The following is a 6134-nucleotide window of genomic DNA, read 5'->3' as shown; positions in this document are numbered from 1 at the left end:
TAAAACTATTTTAGATCAAGTCACTCCCTTAATTAACGGTCATTTTCAATGGCTTTACATTGCACTGAGATTAAAATTTCAACTCCTTCCCATCCCCTAAGACCCTGCAGAGTCTGGACCTTGCCCTGTTTTCCAATTTCGATATTTAACACTTTCTCTTCAGGTCTTTACTCTAGAGCAAAGGTTAGGAAACTACATACAGCCCGTGGGCCAAATCCACCCTATCATCTGTTTTGTAGATGAAATTTTATTGGAACATACCCATGTGCCTTCCTTTATGTATCATCTATGCCTGTTTTTATGCTACAATAACAGAGTTGAATAGTTGCAACAGAGAACAAACATATTGTCTGCAAAGCCTAAAATATTACCATCAAGCCCTTTAGAAAAAGTTTGCCAGCCCCTCCTTTAGAGCCTCACTGGCCTCCTTTTCTCTCCTTAATCAAGATAAACTCTTTATTACCTATGGTCTTTGCACTTGCCCAAGCCTCTGCTTGGGGAGGGTTCTGTTCTTTATAAATCTTCTTCCATCTTTTCCTCAATCACTCAGCTCAAATTCAGCTCAAGTATACAGAAAAATTTCCCTTTAGAACTCAAATAAAATAGAGCAATTTTTTCCCCAGGTATACACCACTCCATTATATCCCACTGTTTCCTGTATAGCACACATTAAAATAGGAATATCTTGCTTAAGTTTTTGTTTGTTGTCTACCTTGCCTGCATAAGACTCTATGTAAGCTCCAGGAAGCCAGGCCCCTGTCTATCTTCTTCAGCACTCCTTCCCCAGTACTTGGAAAGTGGCTGTACATAGTAAGTACTTATCAAATATTTGTTGATTTAATGTAGTAACAATTGTAACCCACTTTCCTGAATGGCATTCAATCATTTAGCTTCATCTCCAGTATAAACTTCCATAGGAAATATAATGCTCTTTCTTCAAAATAACCTAGAATGCATGAGAGGATAACAATACTCTATTATCGCAGCTCCTAGAGGTAGTCAAGTTGCTAGTTGTATTCATTCATGCGTGCATTTATTCATTCAACAAATATTTTTTGACTGCCGACTCTGGAGAGTATGGAGCAAGACATGATTTACAAGAACTATCCCTTTGTCAGAAGTGTGACTAGCATCTTAATATGACTAAGATTTCTTTTTTCCAATTTTTAATTAATGCATAATAATTGTATGTATTTATGGAGTACATGTAGTATTTTGATACAGGCATACAATGTGTAATGATTGAATCAGGGTAATTAGGATATCCATCACCTCAAATATTTATTATTTATTTGTGTTGTGAATGTGCCAAATCTTCTAGTTATTTTGGAATATACATTATTGTTATAGTCATCCTACTGTGCTATTGAACACTAAAATTTATTCCTTCCGACTGTATTTCTGTACCTATTTACCAACCTCTCTTCATCTCCCACTTTTCCCTACCTGTCCCCATCTCCGGTAATGCCGTTCTACTCTCCACCTCTATAAAATCAACTTTTTTAGCTCCTACATATGAGTTAGAATGTGTAATGTATATCTTACTGTGCCTGGCATATTTCACTTAACATAATGACTTCCAGTTCCATCCATGTTGCTATAAGTGACAGGACTTCATTCTTTTTTATGGCTGAGTAATATTCCATTGTGTACATATATCACATTTTCTGTATCCATTCATCTGCTGATAGACCCTTAGGTTGATTTCATATCTTGGCTACTGTGAATAGTGCTGCAATAAACATACAAGTGCAGATACCTCTTCAGTATACTAATTTCCTTTCTTTTGCATATATACCCAGTAGTGAGATTGATGGATCATACGGCAGTTCCATTTTTAGTGTTTTGAGAATCTTCCATACTGTTTTCTATAGTGGCTATACTAACTTACATTCCCAACAGTATACTAGCATTCCACTTTCTCCACATTCTCACCAGAATGTGTTCTATTTTTGTCTTTTTGAGAATAGCCATTCTAAATGGAATGAGATGATATTTCATTGTGATTTTGATTTGCATTTCCCTTATGATTAGTGATGTTGTTCATTTTTTAATATACCTATTGGCTATTTGTATGTCTTCTTTTGAGAAATGTCTATTCAGATCTTTGCCCATTTTTAATCAAATGGTTTTGCTATTTATGTTTGAGTTCCTTATATACTCTGTTATTAATCCCTTGTCAAATGGATAGTTTACAAATATTTCTCTCATTTCTGTTTACTCTGTTGATTTTCGTTGTTATACAGAAGCTTTTTAGCTTGATGTTATCCCATTTGTCTATTTTTGCTTTGGTTGTCTGTGCTTTTGAGGTCTTAGCCAAAAAATCTTTGCCCAAATCAATGTCCTGAAGAATTTCCCCAATGTTTTATTTTAGAAACATTATGGATTCAGATCTTACATTTAAGTCTTTAATTCATTTTGAGTTGATTTTTGTGTGTGGTGAGAGACAGCAGTTTAATTTCATTCCTCTGCATATGAATATCCAGTTTGCCAGTGCAATTATTGACGGAACTGTCCTTTCTCCAATGTATGTTCTTGGTGCCTTTGTCAAAAATGATATGGCCATAAATGTGTGGATTTATTTCAAGTTTCTATATTCAGTTCCATTAGTCTGTCTGTTTTTATGCCAGTACCATGCTAATATACTATAGCTTTGTAGTACATTTCGAAGTTAGGTAGTGTGATTCCTCCAGCTTTGTTCTTTTTGCTCAGAATTGCCTTGGGTATTCTGGGTCTTTTGTGGTTTCATATAAATTTTAGAATTGTTTTTTTCTATTTCTGTGAAGAATGTTATTGGTATTTTGATAAGGATTGTATCAATCCATAGATTGCTTTGGTAGTATGGACATTTTAACAATGGTAAGTCTTCCAATCCATGAACATGGAATATTTTCCATTTTTTGTGTCCTCTTCAATTTCTTTGGAGTTTTATCGTTTTTATTGTAGAGAGCCTTCACTCCTTTAGTTAAAATTACTCCTAAATGTTCTATATTTTTTGTAGCTATTGTAAATGGAATTGCTTTATTGATTTTTTTTCAGACTGTTCACTGTTGGTGTATAGAAATGCTACTCATTTTTATATATTGATTTTGTATCCTGAAACTTTACTGAATTGATCAATTCTAACTCTTTAAGAGTCTTCAGCGTTTTCTAAATATAAGATCATGGCATCTGTAAATAAAAATAGTGTTTCTTCCTTTCCAATATGGGTGCCCTTTCTTTCTCTTATGTGATTGCTCTGACTAGGACTTTAAATATTAGGTTGAATCAAAGTGGTAAAAGTGGGCATCCTTGTCTTGTTCCAGATCTTAGAGGAAAGCCTTTCAATTTTTTCGCATTCAGCACAATATTAGCTGTGTGTTCGACATATCTGGCCTTTATATTTTGAGCTCTGTTCCTTCTCTACCAATTGGTTAAGGGTTTTTATCATAAAGGGATGTTAAATTGTATTAAATTCTTTTTTAGCATCTATTGAAATGATCATATGTTTTTTGTTCTTGCTTCTGTTAATGTGATGTATCATATTTGTATGTTGAACCATCCTTGCATCCCTGGCATGAATCCCATTTGATCATGGTGAAGATATTTTTAATATGTTGTTGAATTCAGTTTGCCAGTATTTGGTTGAGAATTCTTGTATCTATGTTTGTCAGGGATATTGGCTTGTAGTTTTCTCTTTTTGTGTGTCTTTGTCTGGTCTTGGTATCAGGATAATGCTTGCCTCATAGAATAAATTTGGAAGTAACCCCTCTCTTCAGTTTTTGGAATATTTTGAGTGGAATTGGTATTACTTATTTTTAAGTGTTTGGTAGAATTTAACACTGAAGCTGTCAATGTCTGGGCTTTTCTTTGATGGAAGACTTTTCAGTGCTGTTTCAATCATGTTACTTGTTATTGGTCTGTTATGTTTTGAATCTGTGTCCCCTCCCAAAATTCATGTTGAATTGTAATCTCTAATATTGGAGGTAGGACTTGGTAGGGGGTGATTGGATCTTGGAGGCGGTTTTTTAATGAATGACTTAGCACCATCCAGAATCTTGGTTATGTCCGTTCACCTCAGCACTTGTGGGCCTAGGGAAATTCTCTGTGAATAGTGTTATGTTGGCTGGGGAAGAGAGTGACAGTCTGAAATGACCGTTTCTCTTACCAGTCACAATGTCCTTTGATTCTGTGGGCCCGAGGGGTTCTTCCACTTCTCTCCTGAGTTCTGGTGTACTCAGGGTAATATTGTTGTCTTTGAAGTTTCTAGGTAAATTTTTATGGGGAGAGTGATGCCAGGGGATCTTTTATTCTGCCATCTTGCTGACATCACTCTGACTAAGAGATTTCAAAAGATAACAGGACTTCATTCTGAGATTTTCCTCAGCCTACTACCTGCTTATCCAAAACCACTACCTCAAGGACTAAGCAAGAATGTTGTTATTAACCCCTGGACTAAAACAGTCAACACTGGTCTTACAAGGCCCAGTGGAAACTGCCCTGTATAACAGCTAAGCATGTTTAGATAGATTTGACCGAAGTATTCTACAAGGAGGGATAAAGTAGCTGGTGCGTTTTCTTGTGATTGTGACTCTGGTCAGCTATGCAAGGAGGAGCAGTGTGGGACAGAAGATGTTTTGGAGCTTGGTGATGTTGGCCTTGGATATAGCTCTGCAGTGGAAGGCTTTAGACAATACAATCACGGGTATTTTGTGGAGTTAGGCAACATGTCATCTGAGAGCTAAGGGGAGGGTTTCATAAAATAGTGAAGACATAGCAAAGACATGATTTTGTGTTAGTTGTTTTCTGTTGCTATAAAGGAATACCTGAGGCTGGGTAATTTATAAAGAAAATAGGTTTATTTTGGCTCATGGTTCTGCAGGCTGTGTAGGAAGAAAGAATAGCACTGGCATCTGCTCTGCATGAGGGCCCCAGGAAGCTTCCAATCACAGCAAAAGGTGGAGGGAGAGCAGGCATCTCATGGCGAGAAAGGGAGCAAGAGAGAGGGGAGGAGGTGCCAGTCTCTTTTGAACAACCAGCTCTCACAGTAACTCATTGCTATGGGGAGGGCGCCAAGCCATTCATAAGTTATCTGCCTTTTTGACCCAAACACCTCCCACCAGACCCCACCTCCAACAGTGGGGATTAGATTTCAACATGAAATTTGGAGGGACTAACATTCAAATTATATCAATTTTCTTTTCTCTGGGTCAGCGGGGCGGGGAATCTCCCTCTGTAGCCCAGGCTGAAGTACACGCCCTCGGCTCACTGCAATCTCTGCCTCCCACGTTCAAGCGATTCTCCTGCCTCAGCCTCTGGAGTAGCTGGACTACAGGTGTGTGCCACTATGACCAGCTAATTTTTGTATTTTTAGTAGAGACAGAGTTTCGCCGTGATGGCTGGGCTGGTCTCGAACTCCTGACCTCAGGTGATCCACCCACCTCAGCCTCCCAAAGTGCTGGGATTACAGGTGTAAGCCACCGTGTCTGGCATCAATTTTCTTATTTTGCATGAAAGACAATTTTTCTCTCACTAAAAACCATTTAATCAATTCTCTTAAATCTGCGGCCATAGCTTGCAGGGTCTTAGCTATTTCTCTTTGTAGCACTCAAACTGCCCAGTTCAGATGATTTCACATGGTATTGTCTTAAATATTTGTTGAACTGAATAGCATGTACAACCTGAGAGAAGGTATTTTCCTGATGATTTTATCTACAGTGAATGCAACAAAAGTGTTTGTATGATTTTACTAATCAGGTGTTCCATGCTGCTAAACACACAGCAGGCTAATAGAATCAGTTTCTGAAACTTTTTATTCACTGTATATATATATAGATCAATTTAGAATGATAGTGCTTAGAGATGGTCCTAAATGCTGTTGGTGTTACAAGATAAAGCTGCTTTATAATTGCCTTCTTATTTGGAAATGGCAAATCATAAGTTTCTGGATATTCTGCAAGCTGCAATCTCATTAACCTGCCCTTGAAGTGACACTATAAGCTGAAAAATGGATTTCCTGGGGGGAACCACCACTCTAGTTCTAACCTTTTTTCTCCTACCACTGTGTCTTAACTGGCATCATTTCCGAGGAAGCCCTGCAGAGTTAGCACATTTTTAAGCATTTATATTTCTAGGAAAGAAAAGGAGAAAAAGGA

Source organism: Rhinopithecus roxellana, chromosome 1 (genome assembly GCF_007565055.1).
Source record: "Rhinopithecus roxellana isolate Shanxi Qingling chromosome 1, ASM756505v1, whole genome shotgun sequence".
Taxonomy (NCBI): Eukaryota; Metazoa; Chordata; class Mammalia; order Primates; family Cercopithecidae; genus Rhinopithecus; species Rhinopithecus roxellana.
This window is presented reverse-complemented; position numbering follows the sequence as displayed.